Raw genomic sequence first — 21,138 nt, 5'->3', positions numbered from 1 at the left:
CCCCACCAATGGCGCCCTCAGGGCACAGCGTGCTCAGCCCTGTCCCACAGAGTGGTCGCTGGGCGGGGCCAAGCAGGGAGCTAGCGAGCAGACAGACGTCCACATCCCAGAGACCGCCACTAACGCATCCTGCCTCTTTTTAAAACTTTGTTGTGAGGTAGGTTCTCCTTTTACTTTGGTTCTGTTTCCCCAACTCATTTTTGTTGTTAGCACATTCCCTCATTTAATATATGTTTGCTGAGGAGTGCCTGTGCATCAGTAACTAGCAAGGTAAACTGAGAGTGTGAGAATAAGTTAAAAGTGCTCATGAACCAGTTTGCAGGGGAGGAGCTTCGTACAAATATGTGTGTGTCATACAGTGTGACGGCTGTGCTGCCACCAGGCTCTAGAGGAGGCGAGGCCCAAGTCTGGCTGGGCCAGGGGATCTGGAAAGTTGGGCTTGCGCTGTCTTGAGATTTAGCAGAACAACAATAAACAGCAAAGGTGTTTCCTAACGTGATTTCCAATAGAGGTGATCACCAATATTAAATGAATTGAAAAGGATGCATTCTAGAATATTTAAACGATTTTCTCATTGCTGAATTTTATCCATCCTTTAGATCGGTAAATTATTCATGGAAAAAGAAAATAAGGAGAGAGTGAAAGAGCAAAAGGAGAGAGGGAGGAGAGGAGGAAAAGCAGACTAATTTATGACTCTGTTCTAATATTATATACAGAGGGGTCAGCAAGCAAAGAAATGTAGCAATGACCTTGTTGTAAGTATACGTGAGATAAATAGGGATAGAAAAATTAACTTTAAGGATCTAATCACCTAATTTCAGGTCAGTTAATGGCCAGGACACTGAGATTGTGTGTGTGTCTGTGTGTTGTCTGTGTGTGTGTATGGGTGTGTATGGATGTGTGTATCTGTGTGTATCTGTGTCTATGTGTGTGTTGTGTGTTGTCTGTGTGTGTTGTATGTGTGTGTATGTGTGTGTATCTGTGTGTGGACGTGTGTGTTGTGTGTTGTCTCTGTGTGTGGACGTGTGTGTATGTGTGTGTATCTGTGTGTGGACGTGTGTGCTGTGTGTTGTCTCTGTGTGTGGACGTGTGTGTATGTGTGCATGTCTGTGTAAGTGGAATTGATTGTGACTCACACGATGATCTCCTTCCAAAATGTGTCTTCTTATACTGTTTTGCGGCTACGTAAGGTTCTAGACAGTGTTTTCTCCAACGCTGCAAAGCATAGGCGTGATCAGGAGTCTGAACGAAGCCACAACAAGACAATTGAGAGAATGATGTGTTTAGGATGGAGAAGAAACCCCCATGGGAGGCATGACGGCTGACCCCTACCCTCTACCAAAAGAGCTCCCAATACATATTTAACCCCAGCGATCAGACCGGACAAGTGGAGCGAACGCCTTCTGGAAGACTAAGCTCCATGTTCCTCTGAAGGTGATCACAGAGGGGTCAGGGACCCCCCACCTTAGGAGGCAGCTTTACGCTGGGGGAAGCTGAACTCCAGCTCTACGATCACTTTTAATTCTTAACACTGTAATTCTTAGATAGCCATCTTACAGGAGCCTTTATAGCCTCAGTTTCCACCGGAAATGAGAGGCTAGATCCGAATGCCGTTTTCAGATGATGGGGGCTGCTTATTTCCTTCAGGAGGTGAGTCTTGGGGTTCCTGCAGAAGCGGATGAGTCCTCACTGCCGTAAGGCATCCACGCTGAAAGGGAGCATCTGCGCGGACTTTATTAAAATTCCAGTAAGGTTTAGAAACCCCTAAAATATGTTGGTTGGGTTGCGAGTCCGTCTTCCCTCCACCTCCAAGTTTCTACTGGTCTACAGTTCGGACAGAAACCTCACTCTCACATATCCCTCTGAAAAAACTGCCCACATATCCCTCTGAAAAAACGTCCTGCCTCAGTCAAAATGTCACACAGACTGTGCCATGGGAAAAAGTTCACTTTAGAAGAACAATAGTCTGCTGCAGAAATAAAGTGATGCCATTCCTACGAAATCTATAAACTCGAAACAGGGACACAGAACTAGTGGTTGCCAATAACTGTAACTTCATTTATCTATATTTGGCAAAAATTGTGCTGCAGCTGGAGATGAAACGCTGAGCTAAATAACTGCAGAGACGTGAGCTCCAAAACAGCAATTATTGAGCTGTGCTGCCTTGTGTGAGATTTCACTTTTATTTATTATATTCAAAGCAACTCTCCAACTCTGGACGGCACAGACAGCATTGTCTATCCAAGCAACAGCTTCTCATGAGGGCATCACCACCTTCTATTTGTCCAAGAACATGCCTTGACAGAGGCGTAAGATCGGTCTTGCGGCCACATGAACGCAGCCGAGGTGGCAGCCCGGCCACCAAACGTACCTCTCTTTTGTCCGTAATTGGAAGAAACCATTCTTGTCTTCAGCTCCAACTTGGCTTATCACATACTGTGCACAACTCTGATTATGCCTGTTTTTGTTTTGTTTTTTGTTATCAGTGGAGATATTGATAATTATAATTGGCAGGCTGAGGAAGGGAGCTATAAATATCTCATCAGCTGCCACAGAGTAGAGAAATGGGGGGAGAGGTGGCAACCTACGCCGATGGAGGAAGATGGATCCTCACAGCCATTGTCTACCAACCAACATCTGTTTCTTATAGTGGGTGATGATTTTCATAGAATCATAGAAATTAGAGATAAAAAGGCCTATTAGGTCATCTCGTACAGCTCTCTGCCAGTGTGGAATTATTCTCCATGAGAAAGACTACCTCTGTTCTCATAAAAAACTCTGATACTCACAAATGGCTTCCCAACGGAGGATAGCTTTAAGTGGACTCCAGAGGTAATGGAGTTGAAAAATTATTAAAAACCTAACGCTGTGCAATAGCCTTTTATGTGTTTATAAAACATGGCAAGATGGAATGTTAGCAATTTACAGAGCCCCGGACGAATTCCACCAGGAATGTTCAAACTCAATTCAGAGGAAACTTGATTTTTTTTTTTTCAAATAAAAGGAAGGATAAAGAACTGGCCAGGCTATTATTGAAGTTACTTTTTAATTTAGTTCTAAAATTATTTCCAAAATTTGAACTCCTTGGGATTGAACACATTGTGTGTATATGAGTGAATATCATTCAATTTTGTCATATAATGACAACCTAGTTCATCTTTTGACTTACTAATAAGTTCATTTCTATTTTTGAAGCAAGTTTTCTGGGATGTGTCTGATACTGCTTTTGCTCTCAAACTTTCCTTGCAAACATTTGCCTGAGTTTCCCCCTTACATGTCTTAGTTTATCAACACCACCAGGAAACACACTTGTCTTTGTGTTGACTTGATTTCTAATTCAGATTCATGTTCTTTTCTTTGAGGGAAACTTTACCTTGAGAAACTCTCCAATTCTTAGTCCTCAATCTGCGCTTTCTAATCAATTGGAGGCAATATAAAGATTCCTGTGAGGGGGTACTGTCTTAGAAGGGTCTAATTTTAGAGGAGGAATTTATGATTAATTAAGATAATTATTTTTGATGATTTGGATTTGTTCTGTATCTAATTCTGCAAAGTTTCTTATGGGAACCTAGTCAGAACAAACCAAGTGGCCCTACAAGGACCTCTCTAGCCAGGCACGGGCATCAATGTCCTTTCTCACCTAGGTGGAAACTGCCATGTGTTCTGCTGTGACTGGGGTGGGTCTCTGGGGTGGCCTCAGTAACATACCCCCAACCCAGATTACCAAGAAGCTTTGTTGGCTGTTTCTAAGAGAGTCTTGAAAGAATCCACTACATTCAACTTCCAAATGGATTTCCCATCCCAAATCAATTTGGTCCCAACACGTTTTCCACCTGGGAGGTCATATATAGCCCACAGACAGATCCTCTTGGCCTCTGAAAGAGTCTTACATACGAGGGTCTTCCTGCTCTCCTTTTCTCCCTACAGAAAATGCAGTCCAACCTGAAGAATTCTGGAGCATGCCCCAATGACATTCTCTCGTTCACTTCCCACTTCATTGGCTTGGAAATAGTGCTTCCGGGCTCTTTCCTGATGTTTCCTGATTTTCAAGATGGAAACCTCAATTCATTTGCTTTTCAATGGAAAATTACTGCAAGGATACCAAATGGTTGTGACCTATTTGCAGAACAAGCAAAACTGAACCCTGGCTGAGGTCATGGAGACACTGCCCTACCATTTTGGGGACAAGAGCCAGAAATTGGGCCATTTTGCCAACTGCTTTCTATGGTTATTTCTCTCTTTTCCTGGTCCTGTTTCTTGTGTTCATGCTACTTTGCCAATTGACTTTGAGTCTCACAAAGGCAAGAACCGTGTCTGATTCATCCCCTAACATTCCTTAAAGTAGAGCTGTTCTGGAAAACGCCTACTACATGCTCGAGGGTGATTTTGCACTGATCCAGCTGCACTCCCACCATTGATCTCTTGGGTTATGAGCAGGTGAGTATGTAGTTCATCACCAAGGGACAGATGGAAGCCGACTCATCCATGAGGGAATTGCACCAAGAATCTTTGTCTCATCAGCACCACTCTCTAAATGACAGAGAGGACCAGCCACAGACAAATGAGTAGACCACATCTGAAAACATACAATTCCAGAGATTTGCAGTATTATTATGTTTCTTAGGCTATAAAGATTTGGGTGGTCTTTACCTGATGCGCCATGCTACTTGGTAATCTGGGGCAAATTTCTCAACACTTCAAAGTCCTAGTATCTTCAGCTCTATAAGGAGATGGGTGAATAGCCTATATCCAAGGGCTTTTTTAGATCTGAAATTCTTTGATTGTGTTTCTGTCAACAATCACTAAACACTGATTGATTGGCTTGAATGAGCTGAAATACACAGGTTTATAGTTTAATTCATTTCTGCAAGGTTGTATTTTATGCAAGTCACAATACAGTGTGGTAGAGGAGTTCTGAGAAAGAGCATGACAATGCTTGTGTCTCCAAGCAACTGGCGTTCCTACCCTGGATGGTATCATAAAATTATCATAAAATTCAGTGAAAGACATAGGCTAAGGTAAGAGCAGTTTTTAGCAATTGTGCTACTGCTTTCTCATAACAACATGAATCATGCATAATTGCAAGTGGGTTTGATATAGAAGAACTAGCTTGGGTTGGAAGGTCTCACGTCCTTTATCTAATGCTTCCCCCCGTCCCCACTCCAGGACACAGAGGCCTGCAGGACACCAAGCTTCCCCTGCTTCCTCCATGCCCAGCAAGGCTCCCTCAGGCTCTGCCCTCTTTCTGGGGGGCTTTCTTCCTCTGCTTCTCCCAAAACACTTATTTATCCACAGAATCTCCACTGTCTTCCCTGCCACCCATTAGCTCTGGTCCTTCCCTGCCCTGTGCCCCCATCACCCTGGCACGGATCTCCACTCCAGAAAGGCGATGGCAGTGAAATTGGTTTTTAGGTGAAGATTTCCCTCCCTAGGTTCTTGGTTTCCCAAGGACAGGAGCTGTCTTGCCAGTTCACATGTGTCTGTGCCCAGCTGACTACAGATGGGCACATATACCTGCTATGACAACGCTGGCTCTGCACTGACCCATGACTAAGTACCACGGATCCCTTTGCAGTCATACCTCTTGTAACTCCGTTATTGGATATGCATCCACTTCTCTGTGCAAAAGCCAGTCTCACATCTGGGAGGCAGACATGACCTTGAACTCTCCCCTCTTGTGACACTAGAAGGACCTAGAGAAAGGCACCGACCTTGAGCGGCAGGCCAAGGTCCCCGAGAGTCACATGCACACGGTCAGCCCACTATCAGCACTCTCCCTTTTCTAGGTCTCTTTGTCCTCAGTGTGTTACAATTGCCATGTGCACGCCTGCCCCTCCCACTGGACTGTCCTCTTCCCGAGGGCAAAGCGTGTGCCTGTCTCAACCTCATGTCCCCCCTGTGCCCTCGTCTGGCAGAGCGAGCATGCAGATCGCATCGATTAGAACTGGATTTAACATAATCGCTAACACGGTGACTGCTTACTCTGCATGAGGCTCTGCTCTATGAGCTGCAGATGTAATCACTCACTTAATCCTCAAAACAAGCCAATGAAATGCGTAGCAGTGTAGTAGTAAGGCTTCTCCAAACAGAACCAATAAGATCTATAAACTATTAATATATCCAAGAAAGAGAGAGAAGGGATATTTTAAGGAATTGCCTCATATAATTGTGGGGACTGGCAGTCTGAAATCCGTAGGGAAGCCAGCAGGCTGAGATCCAGGAAGAGCCAATGTTGCATGTGGAGTCCAAAGCCTGTCTGCGGGCAGAGTTCCCTGTTCCTCTGGGGAGGTCAGTCTTTTCTAGTAAGACCTTCAACTGATTGGGTAAGGCCCACCCACATGATAGAGCATCATCTGCTTTACTCAAAGTCTCCTAATTTAAATGTTAATCTCATCTTCATGTGAAGGTAACAAAATACCTTCACAGCAACATCCAGACTGATGTTTGACCAAATATCGGGCAGTGTTGCCGAACCAAGTTAACATATAAAATTAACCACCACAGGAAGGTACCAGCATTACCCTCATTTTATGGACAAGGAAAGGAAGGTGCAGATTTAGCCCCAATCACATGGTGATATATGGCACAATGGGATTTGAAAAGGACAGTTGTTCCACAAGCTTATGTTCTGAAGCCCCAAGCTCTGCCACCTTCTCGTGAATCACAGCACGGTATTCAATTTTTCGCCATGAGGCTGTAAGGAGAACAGTGAAAGTGAACCCCCTCTGTCTCCTATTGTCAAACAGGTAATGCCGTAGGACACCTGTACCTCTGAGCCAGAAATGCAATCCAGAAACAGAGTCCAAGATGGCTGCAGAGTTTGGGCACACGGGTCTAACCCCAACATCACCCTGAACTAATTCCTGGGTCCCGCGTGACGCACAGAAAGATGCTGCCCCTGGAGGTTCCTGGTTTAGCTGTCTGTTCTTGATTTTACTTTTGGGTTCCCTGGGGACACTGACGATGGATTTCTCTATTTCATCATCTATTAATATAACCACTTCCTGCTGCATAGGACTGAATCCTAAAAGGGTCCTGCAGTTGTCCCAAACCCCCAAAGTAGTGTCAATTCACTGTCATGGTTAAAAGCACTGGCTCTGGATTCAAAGAAAACTGGGTTAGAATCCCGCCTCTGTTGCTTATTAGCGTGATAGCCTTGGGGAAAGTGTTGTTTCCACGCTCCAGTTCCATCCACATAGTGGGCTAATCAGGACTCCCACCTGGGAGGCCACGGTGGGACTCAGAAGCACTGAGACATGTCAGGAACGCAGCCCAGCACCTGGCATGGGGGCCTCCTCCGTGGGTGTCAGCCATTGTTTCGAAGGACGGTTAATGCTTTATCATCAGTTCCTTACTAAAAATCTTTTCAATAGAAAAAAGTGCCTAACCACAGCAATCTCTTCATTACAAGTTTCCATATGCCTCATGGGCCGCAAGAGCCAGAAGGGTCACTCTGGTGGAGAAGCTGTCTAGCGGGGCCTCCCTTGCTCTTCCCATGGCTGGCTTTTGGTGGCTGACCTCACCCCAGGCCACTGGCATAGATGAAGCCCTTCACCTCCTCTGTCCGTGCAGCGGCCATTCACCTGCAATGGTTCATTCTTGCAGTGTGAAAGCGTGGCCCCAGCTGGCACCCCCACATGCAGCATCGCAGGAACCCCGCAGAGTGTGCTCAATGTCGCAGTCGTCCTGGAAGAGACAGCTGAGCCCCACTTGCCCCGCGTTTGTTCCAGGAGGAAAACATTGTAAGTGATCTTCCACGGGCACTCACGTGACTCAATCTTCTGTAGGAGATGAAGTGACTTTGTCTTCTCCGCTCTGACATCGCTCCAAGTGTATGAACATCGGCCCGGAGCTCAATGCATTTCAGGCGTCGTGCAGCCTCAGCATTTGCTTGGGCCTCAGTTCCTAACAGAAAACAGTCACGGGCCAGATGAAAGCAATTTTCCCATGAGGCACCTTCGTTTTATTTTGCAGCCTCTCAGTACAAGACTGCACCTCTCACCTCCAGTGATCTTGGAACACAGGGAAGCATGGCCATCTCCGTGGACCTCACAGGAAATCACACACATTCCCCACATTCCTCGCAGGAGAAAGGGCCTCCCTGTGTCTGCCCCACATTGCGCAAACACGGGACCTGTGCAGCCGCAGAGAAGGAGAGCAGAGACTGTTACACGAGTCTGTGTCGCTGGGGGTCAGACGCCTTCGGTGTTTGACTGATAGGAAATTGAGCACCTACTACGTGTTGGGAAACGTGCTAAGTGCTGGGTTTACAGCCATCTCTCGTGGGTCTTACATTTTTTTTCAGGGATAGACAAGCACTGTAATTGCAATTGTGATACATGCTGCTAAGCAGAAGGGCAGGGTGGGAGAGCATCCAGAGCATGGGGGCTGGGCTTGGTCTGCGGGGTCAGACCTGGAAAGTGAGGTGTTCGTTGGAATGTTCACATTCCACATGATTAAGAGTGAGCTCAGTAAAGAAGAATCCAGAAGAGCTTTGTCGGCTGCGCTACAAATGCTGAGGACTGATCCGCAGCCCAGTGCTGTGTTCCAGGGACTGAAAGAAGTGCTGAGTGGCTGAAGTGCACAAACAAGGACAGAAACGCGGGTCGATGCAATGGGCAAAGGCCGGAACACCCCAGGCCTTGCAGGCCACGGTCATGACTTTTGATTTCATCCTACAAGGCAAGGGAAGCCGCCAAAGGTTTAAGGAAGGGGGTAAGAAGATCAGGTTTGTCTTCTGCAAGATGACCTTGGCCATACGCAGAATGAAATAGTGGGATGGGATTGCCGATGAGATTCAAACAAAAGCTTGCATACCAGCGTTCCTAGCAGCATTGCTCGTAATAGTCCAAAGGTGGAAAGAGCCCAAGTGTCCATCAACTGGCGGATGGACAAACAAAATGGGACATGCCCACACCATGGAACAGTACTCAGGCATAATGAGGAAGGATGCGCGGACACGTGCTGTAACACGGATGAACCTCACACCAGTTATGCGCAATGAAAGAAGCCAGACACGCAAGGCCGCACATTGTATGATTCTGCTATAGGAAATGTCCAGAACAGGCAGATCCTCAGAGGCAGAAAGCAGAGTTGTAGCTGTCAGGGGCTGGAGAGAGGGAGGAGTGGGGAGTGGTTTAACGGGGACGCCTTCACAGGTGTGGTTTTTCCACGTGGGGTGATGAACAATTCTGGAACTAGATAACGACACGGATGTACAGCAGTGTGATTGGATGTAATGCCACCCAATTCCACACTTCTCCAGCTGTGGTCACCGTTCCCTGAGGCTGCACCATCAATGCTTCAGCCACACTGACCGCCCTGCCCCAGCTCAGGCCTGGCCGCTCATCAGCAAGAGCAGTGGGAACACCGGTGTGTCCAGATGGCCCCACATCTGGACATCCAGGTTCGTTATGGACATTCATGAGTGCACGTCGTTATGATAATAACCTCTTACCGCATACAGCACTTCAGTGTTTACAGAATATACTCACAACTATTATTGTATTTCTTCTACTCAGCAATCCTCAAAGTAGGTATTATTAACTTCATCTTACAGAAGAGCAAATGGGGTTCAGAGAGGTTAATTAACTTGCTTAAGATCCCACTAGGAACAAATATCAGACCAAAAATTGGAGGACACGTCTTTGGCCTGCAAGAGCAATATTCTTTGCAGAGTATCCCCAGTTCCAGCCTAGAGAAACAGATCTCCACACCTCTGCCCAGCCCCACCCAACAACGTGGAAATTCTGTCCCCCTCAGTCAGAGGGACAAAGTGGTCCCAGTTACTCACACAAAGCTGTGCTTTTGGCTGACAAATCATCCAGCATTTGACCATAGGTTTCATTGGGTTCTTAATTGGAAAACATCACAGACACTTCCCAATGATTTCCTTTGTAAGTTCTCCAAGCTAGAAGCAAACATCCTTGAGTTCATTATAAGAGACAGTGTCTGTGTACACGTGTGTGTGTGTATTGGTTCCTTTAATCCCCAAAGTATCTGTCCGATTGATAAGCACATCACAGACCTATGATAAATGCTTGTTCAAGAGAAAATAAAATGAGTATGAATTCACTTGAACGTCACAAACAATACTCGTATAAGCCATGTAACACTTCAGAAAGAGCCAAATGCCCTAAGCGCAAAATGAACGCGTGTAAGCTAGCCACCAACCTCAGGAAATTTCCGATTCAGTCAGGAAAATACTCACCTCCCACCTAGACGACGCCCAGCTCCTCGCTGAGCACCGTGTGCAGCGTGTGTGCAGGCTGCGCTGCGATAACTGGACGCAGCTTTCACATTTTATATCAACTGCTCCTCCCCTGATTGTTGGAAGGTAAAGGGGGAGGTCAGTGCCAGCAGGAGCCAGGGAGGCTAAACCGGTTCCCTCTGACCCTAACATCTTGTCTCCGCAGACTTGGCTCTCAGGGACCATCTCAAGGGACGAGTCTAAAGGGTCAAGTGGTGATTGTTTACCGAAGCTGGACATGCCTACTGCACCCCTGCCACCGCCACCAAGGGCTATCCCGACAACAGCCACCATTGAAGAGCATGAAAAGAAAAAGCATCGTAGAGACACGATGAAAAGAAAGGGACACAAGTGTCCCCACAGACAAGCTCAGAGGTACGGGAGTCGACATGAGGTGAGCTGCAGGGTCAGTCGATAAGGTTCAGGTGCGTGGGTGCTCTTCTTGTTCTGCATTTGGTGGGTCTCTCATTGCCAAGGTCACGCCACTGACCATTGTGGAAAGAACTGATGGACGTGGTTTGGGGTTTCAACTCTGTCCACCAGTAATGAACCACATGGCATTGAGTCACATACTGGTTCTGTGACTCAGTTCTCTCATCTGCATCGTGCAAATACATAGGTATTGCATAAGATTCTTATAGAGATTCAGTAAGATGGTATGCACTTAAGTAAGGTGGAAGTGCTTAGAATATTAATTGAATAAGAATGTGGCTGAAAGAAGTGTGTTCATTGAATGAAAATAGTAATAATTACCACGTTTTTAACACCTTCCTACATGCCCAGCTTACAGGAAGAGCTCTCACATGCATCTTCTAGTTCATCCTTCACACAATAACTCCATGAAGAAGAAATTATCATTACGCCCTTCTTAGAGGCAGAAACACTTACAGAGATTCAGCAACACACCAGGTCCCACAGCTAAGGGGTCCTGGAGAGCAGCTCTAACACAGGCAGTGGGATTAAGTCCGCGTTATTAACCACATAATAATAAGGAGGAGGAGAAGTAAGCCTCAGGATGGTCTTGTTCGCTCCCCATGCTGAGCCCATGAGGTAGCTATTGTCGTAGCCCCATTTCACAGATGAGAACATTGAGGGGAGGGAATCGGTGGATTAACTTGTGTGAGAGGCACGGAGGAGAGAAAGGAGGTATATTTGGAGACCACAAATAGTTTGTTATACATGTTTGAAAAGCAGCACAGCTACGTGGACAAGAAAATCGACCTTCAAGCCAGACTCCCTGGGTTCAAGTACCAGCTCTGTCACCATCCTGTGCCTCAGTTTCCTCATCTGAAGAGTAGGAATAACAATAACACCAACCACACAGGTTGTGAGGAGTAAGTTAGCGTGTGCTCAGTGCCTGGTCCGCAAAGTGTGATCTATGCATGAGAAGCGCATTAGAAATCAGAGCTTTGGGGCCACTTCAGACACTGAACCAGAACCTGATCCCAGGGACCTGTCTGCACATTGGCTTTTGGGAAGAGTCTAGAGCAATGCATGGTAAGGGCCATGGTAGCCCATGTCTTTATTGTCATTATAACTAATGACACAGAGCATACGGGGGAAGAGGGGCAGGCACAGGTGGGAAATGAGCCTCAAAGAGTAAGTTGGGGTAAACTGTGAAGGGCCAGGATACTGAGTGCTGTGCTGCAGGTGATGGAGGACAGAGGAGGCCCTGAGGGCTGGCAGGGGATGCCGTCAGGACTGCCTTTGAGAGTTCTTCCCCAAACAAAGCCAACCAAACCAATGACCAAGCACTAAATAAGCAAGCATTGCAAGATTCTCTGGCTGTAAACCAAGCTCCTGGGATTCTTCCAGAACCCAGGGAGACCCTGAGCACTTACCTGGAAACTGGGGGATAGAGCCTTGCACTGGCCCCGCCTGTGTCTCACGCTGGCTCACAGAGGAACCAAGGAACCAATGAAAGTTGCTCCTTTTTCTTCCCCACTAGTGGGTCAGGACCTAAAATTAGGCAAATGAGATGATTCATGTTAAAGTATGTTATAAACGGGGAAACACTATACACAACTGAGGATTCCTTACTGGAAAAGCAATTACCTTGTAAATGGAAAAAAAAACATCAGACTCACTGTAAGATAACCGAGGCATCAGACTCAGAACTCATGTCAAGAAATACCTGTGAGATTCTGATTGAATAAACCCAGGTTGAGGGGGCGGGGGCAGAAGATGATAATTGCTAGGAAGAGAGTCCAGGAGTTCGTGTTTAAAGAAAACATCCCCAGATTATTCTAGTTGGATCTAACGATTGGGAGCAATATTTCTCAAACTTGAATTTGCAGCAGAATCTCCTGGTGCATTTCTCAAACAAATAACTGGGCCCTACTCTCATCGTTCGTGAATCAGTAGGTCTGAGCTGTATCACTTTGCCAGGGCCCCTTGGCAAGGCACCGCACACTGGGTGACTTAACAGAAATGAATTGTCTCGGTTCTGGAGGACGTAAGCCCAAGATCAAGGTGTCGGCGGGCTGGTCCTTCTGAGGCTGTGAGGGAGAACCTGCTGGTGGTTTGCTAGCAATTCTGGCAACGCCTGGTTTGCAGGTGCATCACCCTCATTTCTGTCTTCATCTTCACCTGGCTTCTCCCTGTGTGTGGCTGAGTCCAAATACCCCTTTTTCACTAGGACACAAGCCATAGTGGATCAGGGGCCCACCCTACCCCAGTGTGACCTCATCTGAAGTAATGATACCTGCAATGCCCCTATTTCCAAATAAGGCCACTATCTGAGGTCCTGGGCCTTAGGACCCCAACACAGGAAATTTGGGGGGACACGATTCAACCCACAACACCTTCCTCAGCCTGCACATAACTCACAGCCCCCAAATCCGAATGGAGCCACATCATATTGGTGACAAGTGAGCCATCATCCATAACTTTCTTTCTTCACTCTGTTCAGCTCCCCTAAATACAGATTTCCCTGCCCTTGTGTCTTCCTTCCTGGACTCTCAAATTCTCTGGAAAGAAAGCCCTGGGCCTGCACCGCAGGCTGTCGCAGAACAGCAGCCATGGATCCCACTTCCACGATGGCTGCACGCAGCAGCTTGGTGGCACTTTGTCCCTGCAAAGCCCTGCTCCCTCCCAGGACCCCAGCGAGGCCCACAGAGCAACTGCTTCCCATCACATCCTGCGTAGAACTGAGATCTGCGGTTACCATGGCTAATATTTCCGACTTGATTGGCACCAGCAGTAACTGAACTGCAGCCTCTCCAGTGCAACACGCTCTGTTCATTAGATCCCATTGTGTGGAGCCACTGCCTCCAACCGCAGGATTGTTCTGCTTACAAAAAGGAAAGAATGTAAAGGAAGACCGAAAAGGAAGGACAGAAACCGAAAAGAAGACAGGAGAGGCAGTCATAAACACAACGCTATGTCGCCGTGTGAGATGTTGGTGCAGTTTTGCGGCGAGGCTGAAATCATTCTAGAAGGAATGCAATGTTGTACCAGCTCTGGCCCCATCAAGAATGGTGAGATGTAAAGTGAGAAATCTTAATTTCGGTGGCACAGTCGCACAGAATCAGAGCTGGAAATCAAAACTAGCCAAGTCCCAATGTTTGTTCACGAAGGCAACTGCTCACTTGTTTACCATGCTGTCAGCGTGCTCCGAACCATCTCTCGATGCACGGCTCCCTCACGTCTACTTACACCCCGCCCCCACGCCCCACATTCAGAAACCTTTGGTGAGCTCTGGGAGTTTTTCTTAGATGAATTAATGAAGAGTGCATGGATGTGCAAAATCCTTGGGCGTTTATCTCAGGTTTCCACTTTGAATAATCATGACAATGTTTTGTTTGTTTTTAAGCTGGAGACACTTCACTTTTCTCCACTGTAATTCCACTTTTTCTTTCTCTCTTTTCTTTCTCACATAGCTCACCACAGATCCTGGGACTTACTAATATCAGACTGTGTCTCTGTGCACACAGTGATACTATTGATAACAACAAAGACAATGCAAAAACAAAAAAAGTAAAGGTAGGTTTTTTTGGTTTAGTTCTGATTTTTTACGTTCCAGTATTTATTTGTAAAGCTATCCTGTTTCCCCAAAAATAAGACCTAGCCAGACAATGAGCTCTAAGGCATCTTTTGGAGCAAAAATTAATATAAGACCCAGTCTGATATTACAGTAAAATAAGACCCAGACTTGTATTATATTATATAAGACCCAGGCTTATATTATAGTAAAATAAGACCAGGTCTTACATTAATTTTTGCTCCAAAAGACACATTAGAGCTGATTGTCCGGCTAGGACTTATTTTTGGGGAAACATGGTATTTTGGTTTTATTATTTCCAGCTGAGGAGATGGGAAATTGTCAGACTTCAAAAGCCGAGCGTGGGCATCCTGACTCACCTGCTCGCGGGGCCCACATCACTGAGTGCTGAGAAAAAGCTCTACTAGATGGGTTGGCATCCCGTCCAACCTCCTTTCCCTCGAAAATGGCCCTTGTGGGTGCTTGTGAATAACGTGCGGCCCTCGTGGAGCCTGCCTTCGTTTCCTGCCTCAGTTTCAGCCGCCACTGCTTTCTCCCTGATGTCGCTCATTACCTCTTACGCACCTTCCTATGGACTCCCTTCCCCCCGCATCCATCCTTACGTCGTCGTGCCTGGAGTTCCTAGCCTCCCCTCCCTAGCTAGCTGCCTCTGCGCCCCCTCTTGCCTCAGAATCAGGCTAACTTCCTGCAACCACTTTACTTCATTTCCTGAGAAGGTTTACAATAGGACAATGCTCTCCTCGCCCTTCCCCGCCCCCCAAAAAATAGAGTTGACCAATTCAAAGTCCACTGACCACAACCGCCACAGTGTGCTTTTCCAGCACTGTGAAAAGTGAGTCTGCCCTCTCCAGGCCTGCTCTCTTGTTCCAACACCTCAGGCGTCGCCGCTCCCTACCACCCCACACGGCCTGCTTCTCAGGCTAGGACAGCCTCCCGATCCTGCAGGCACGGAGGCATTTGTGCGCCCCGCTCTGCCCAGTCTGGCATATTGAAACGTGTGTGTCTCACTCCTCAGTCATCTGAACATGGATGACGCCCTGTCCCACCTCCCTTCCAGCCAGGCTGCACTGGATTTACTCCCTTCTGGCAAGGCTGACCTCCAAAGCTATTACGGACAGAGAAAGACAAATACATGCAAGCATGATCTCATTTATATGTGGAATCTAAAGAACAGAATGAATGAGCAGATAAAACAGAAACAGACCCATAGATACAGAGAACTGATGGCTACAAGATAGGAGGAGCTTTGGGGGGGCTGGGTGGAAAAGGTGAAGGGATTAAGACGTACAAATTGGTAATTATAAAATAGTCAAGGGGATATAAAGTACAGCATAGGGAATATAGTCAATAATATAGTAATAACTATGTGTAGTGGCCGGTGGGTACCAGACTAATTGGAGGATAACTTCATAAACTATATAAATGATTAACCACTATGCTGTACTCCTGAAACTAATGTAAAGTAATGTTGAATGTCAACTGTAATCAAAAAATAAAACAGGGGGGCAGAGATTACCCTGGGTGGGCCTGCCCTACTCAGGCAAGTCCTTTAAAAGAGGATTTAGAGATTGACTATGAAAGAAGTCAGAGATGCTTCTGCTGGCCCTACAGAAGCAAACACTCGTATGAACTACCTGTGGAGACGGTCGTGTGGCTGGCAACCGCAGGTATCCTCTAGCGGCCGAGAGTCTGAGCCCTATGACCACAGAGAGCTAACTAATCGGGATAAGGATCGATTGAACTCTATGAAATTGCCATTAGTTTACACGTCAAAAGTGGTCAAACAGCAGAAATTTCATACGGCCCTGCCTGTGTATACAATGTATTCCAACGAGTATGGCTGGTGATCTGTATTAATCATTTGCTGCTGCATAACAAATTAAAACACACTCAGTCCAGCACCCATGTCTTAACTCACTGTCTCTGTAGCTCAGAATTGAAGGCACAGGCTCCTGGGCTCTGGGCCAAGGCCCCACAGGCTGACATCTAGCGTCGAGGGGCCGGAGGTCCTCAGGCTTCTCCCCGGCCCCCATGAATCTGTCTGTGATAACTACCCCAGCAATTTTGACACTGTTTTTCATTAGCTATAAGTTAAAGAAGTGCTTCAAATGGAAGCACAGATAGAAAGGTCTTTATATGATTATAATAGATGCCACCTTATTTAGCCAAATAGGCCAGGCAAACAGCATTCAGTAATGAGAGACACCCTAAGATGTACTCCAGTAGAAAATAAATTACTATTTGTTTAATTACATTGGATATTTAGTGAGCATATTGGGAAAAATAAAAAAAGAAATATCAAAAAATCAATAAAATAATCTAGAATATGGTGGGTGTCTATAAGATGCTAATTGTTCTCCTCTCTAATTGTAGGAAATATGAACTCTAATATGATGACTTTCCAGGTATTTTAAATAATAATAAAGTCTTTCCAGCCAAGTAGATATTTAAACGTGTTAGATTCCAAGACCAGTTGTCACTGGCGGTCAGTGTTGGGAACTCTCGGGTTCCCTCTGTGTGCACTCTGAGGAGCCCGGCTGGCACTGAGCCCCCAATGAGGTGAAGGTTGAGGCGTTAGTTACATCCTTGCAGCCCTCCCTCTGCAGCCAGCAGTGGCCCCAGCCCGGTGACTGCCCTATGCGCCTGCCCAAAGGATCGCAGTTCCACTTTCCCTCCCAGGCTGGCAGCTCCGCATCAGGCCACCCGGTGCTCACTGCCTGCACGGGGGCAGTGGGCGTGGAGGGGGACAGGAATGATTGGGTCTCAGCACGGTGGGCAAACCCGCCTGCGGTGCGTGCTGCCCCCTTTCCTTGCCTGGCCAATTCAACAGGCCTGTCACTGGCTTGTCTGACCTGGGCACCACTTCCTGTCTGAGCTCGCTCTGGAATTGTGTTCCATAGAAAGTTTGGTCCTGTGTTCCAAATCTTCCCTTTTCTCTCACATATGACTACATCGTGTAATTGCACACACACACACATGCGTGTATATACACACACATGCACACAAATGCATGCCTATCTTCCCCATCTAAGCACAAACGCTCTTTTACGTTCTTATTTTGGAGCCCGAACACAGGTTGTCTAACGCAGCCCTCCAGGTAGTCATCATTTCAAGAATGATAGATGTAAATCTATTATAATTTAAATAACTTCAGCAGTATTTTTGACTCATCAGACCAGATTTTATCAAAGCCCAGTAAGACTGCGATTTTTTAAAATTATTAATATATGTGCTACTTCAAATACTACGCGTAGCCATTCAGCATTAGTGTAACGCCTGGAGGTCAGACCACTGAGCTGCTTTTAAACCAGGGGGCGGCTGCAGGACTTAGCAGCAGCGACTCAGTGAGCAGCCCAGCGACAGCCCGTTCTCCACTCTCCTGCTACAAGGATCCATTTTAAATGTTCTAATTCCCAGGCCGTCACTCTGGGCACTTACAATATCTACATAGTTTAGACTGAAGAATTTAATTATTTTTAACTTTATTCAAAGATTTAATGTAACGTTCAGTTTACAATTAAGAGTATGTGTAGATCATTATTTATAATGCTTCTAAAGCAAATTATTACCTGGGTGGTGTTATTGAATAAGCCCCTTTGGTCAAATTTACGTTCTGGGGGAGGAAATGAGCCTCCAGCTCAGCCAGCCAGGAGCCAGATACTGGGAGGCGTGTGCCTCTTTGTCAGGGGTAGGCATCACTGCGGTAATGTGGGACCTTGTGGTAATTTGGATGTTGTGCTCGCACCCAAATCTCCCCCAGACATTTTCGTCAGTCTGTTTCCTGTGTCTTCAGTGAGAAGCGTGGATGATGGTGGACATGCTGAGAAGAGTGGGGTGGCTGTCTCTGCTCTTTAAGGGCTTCCCGAGCATATGCCGTGAGGAGTTACCCTCTGCCTGTCCTCCTGTACATGTACCCAGGAATCTGGAGTCAACGTCTGCTTGGCCCTGGGGCACCTGGGGTGGACAGGCAGGTGGCTGGGCAGTCACCCCACCCAGTGTACAGCTTGCACACACACACATACACACACACACACACCCGGCCCGCTCCACCTTGGGAATGGACAATCCCAGGATACCCAGTGCCTCTTCTTTGTTTCTAAAAGCATACATACTTGGACTTTCCAGGATACCAAATTCTGCAGAACCCTCTAACCTCCCCACTTTCAGTTTCTTGGGAAGAACTGTTTACCTATATTCTCAGGCCTCTTGCCCTCCACAAATGCCTCTCCCAAACACTCCTGTTAAGGATTTTATCATTTTTCCAGAATAAAAACATAATGTAAACAAATTTTAAACAGAGAATTCTAGCTTGGTTATTTCTCATCTGTCGCCAAGTGTGTGGAGGGGGGAGGCAGAGGGGGAGTGTGACTATCTCAGGAAACCATAAAACAGCCCCTTGCAGTTCTTCCCCACCCCTAGGCCCTTCCAGAGTCCCTTGGGGTGCCAGGAGCTCAGGTCCAGTCATTTCCCGACCTTAAGCTTTCCTTCTCATTGGCCAATATTCCCAATACACAAATAGTTGCCTTTTAAGAATAGAGCAAAATCCCTGTCCTGGTTTTGATATTCTCAACTTCTGGCAGAGATATATTCCCGGGACAGCTTTTTAAAGTCTGTCTGCAAACGGCACTGAGATTAAATGCGTCTCGGGAGCGCGAATGGGGGCGGCATTTCTTGACAGCAGGTCAAGAGGATCACAGCTCGAGCTGCGTCCCTGTCAGGAGGTCTAGACAGCGGCCCTTCTAATTCTGGACATGCAGGCGATGAGTAAACCAACAAATAGTATGACGGTGGACCATCTATTGTGGACACACTTAGGTAAGTGTGATGCATTTATGAATTCAAAATGGCTTAGTCATTCTGCAACATCAGAGCTAAAAAGCCAAACCAGAAATATTCCTACCGTTTCCCCTTTGAAGTCATAGGGTGTAGATGATGTATTATGAATGAAATATGTTTCTACAAAGTGAGACACATTCTTCGTGTTTAATTAGCACATGACAACGCTGTTGTTTTTCAATAGTCTACATAGACACATGAGATCTAGTGGAATTCCTTCCTGCTCTGTCTTTGCTGTGTGTCCCAGTCGCTTGCCTGTGCTCTCGCTGCTCTGTTCATCACAACGCTTCTGTCTTGGCCCCACACTCGCTTCCAGCCGCATGACGGGTGTGCTCTGAGAACCGTTAAGGAGGAGAAAGGCTTCTCTTCCCACGCTTGTGCTTATGGCAACAGCACATATGTTAACTCTTTCTAGTTTTGGACAAGAGTGGGTGAACATGATACTTACCATTGGCAAGACTGTGCAGATTTTTTTTTTTGCAATTGATCTGACAAATATCTCCTTATAGTTGCACAATGTTTCTGCAGGTGGGAATAGTAACAGCCTCTGGTTTTACACCAGAAGGGAATATTTGCATGAAAAAAACTATTGTGAATGTACACTGGAATATCATACAGCCAATAAAATAAAGTTTGTAAAAGTAGGTGTTTAAATGCATATTTAAAATAAGAAAAATTCTTATGGCATAACAGTAGAAAAATACAAAATAGTCTATAAAAATAGAGTTGAGATTACATCATACATAGAAAAAATTATATAATTTTTATATATGAAACTATATATAGATATGTGTACATGTGCCTGTGTATGTATGTATCTACCTACTTACCTACCTACCTATCTATCTGCATATAAATGGTGATTATGTCCAGTGGGACGCTCAGGGTGACTTTTAAATGTGTTTAAAAGTGAATTTATATGTACTAATATGTTCTTATAGGTTCTGAGCTTTTACGAGGACATCTTGTTTTTCTAAGCAAAAATATCTTAACTATCACATTTCAAATAAAATATATTTATTTCTTCAGTCCCGTTAGCAATAAAGAAACAAAGCAGGACTGCCTACATCTCTAATTTAGAGGCTATTTTCGCCGTCCAGTTAATCTAAATAACATCCACATTGTACTAGAAGTGAGACAGACTTCCCAAGAGGCTTAGGAAACCCAGTCTTCCCACCACTTACGATTTTTAAAATTACAAGATACAGTGCAGGGGGGACAATGGAAGCTCCGTTGTGTGAACATGTCCCTTTTCCACATTCTACCACACTTGAGTATATTGTAAGCAGCCACTATAAATAAATCGATGCTATATTTTCTTGTTGCCATCACAGCTCGTCGAAAAGCAAGAGTCTCAGTCAACTCAACACACAACAAATACTTCTCGGCTGTCACCCCGGAGCCCTGCACCTGGCAAAGTGAAGGTGCAAAGATGCAAAAGTGGGGACCCACCAGATGGTCCAAAGGCCAGTTGGCTGAAGGGCACCTCTTTTGCATTTCCTTTAGAAGGTAGATGTTGTTCCCTAAGGATCTGAACAAATTAACTAGCTGCATGTCTGTGCATATCTTGACTTAACAAGCAAATCTCCTAGCTTGCTTTCTCTGGTTCCCAGATAACAATCCAAAGCAAACAAGCCCCAAATCCTTGACCTGTGTGTGTTGTTTTGTTTCGCTTTTCATTCTTGGGAAAGTCTACTCAGTGCAAAGTCCGCAATAGAAAATATCCCAAATATGTCCCAGTAGAATCTGACCGAACTCTCCCTTTGTCGCCATGTGTGACGGCTAAGGTTTGCGATCCTGCCCTCTTCTCCCTGTGTCTGTTTTAATTCCCCATCAGCTGAAAGGAAGGAAATTAGTGCAGGGAGAGGGAACAATAATACACTGTAATTTTTACAATACACCAACAGTAATATTGTGACAAACAGTTCAACAGTGTAATTCAGTGCCTCCAAACATTCAGTTTAGTGGAGAACAAGATCCGTATTTCAAGAGCTAACAAATGGTTTAGGGTGCCCAAGGCTTCGAGCAGCCTAGGTACTCAATAGTTACG

General features: G+C 46.0%; 1 long non-coding RNA gene across 1 annotated transcript; it reads left to right on the top strand.

Annotated features, from left to right (window-relative positions):
* Positions 1-18,781: 18,781 nt before the first annotated feature.
* Positions 18,782-20,737, top strand: LOC141571495 (uncharacterized). The gene is made up of 2 exons (XR_012496235.2): positions 18,782-19,067; positions 20,423-20,737. It is a non-coding gene; the product is annotated as an uncharacterized LOC141571495 (long non-coding RNA).
* The last annotated feature ends 401 nt before the right edge of the window (positions 20,738-21,138 follow it).

The sequence above is a fragment of the Rhinolophus sinicus genome, chromosome 2, assembly GCF_057876585.1.
Source record: "Rhinolophus sinicus isolate RSI-liver-muscle chromosome 2, RSI-T2T, whole genome shotgun sequence".
In the NCBI taxonomy this organism is placed as follows: domain Eukaryota; kingdom Metazoa; phylum Chordata; class Mammalia; order Chiroptera; family Rhinolophidae; genus Rhinolophus; species Rhinolophus sinicus.
This window is presented reverse-complemented; position numbering and strand designations above follow the sequence as displayed.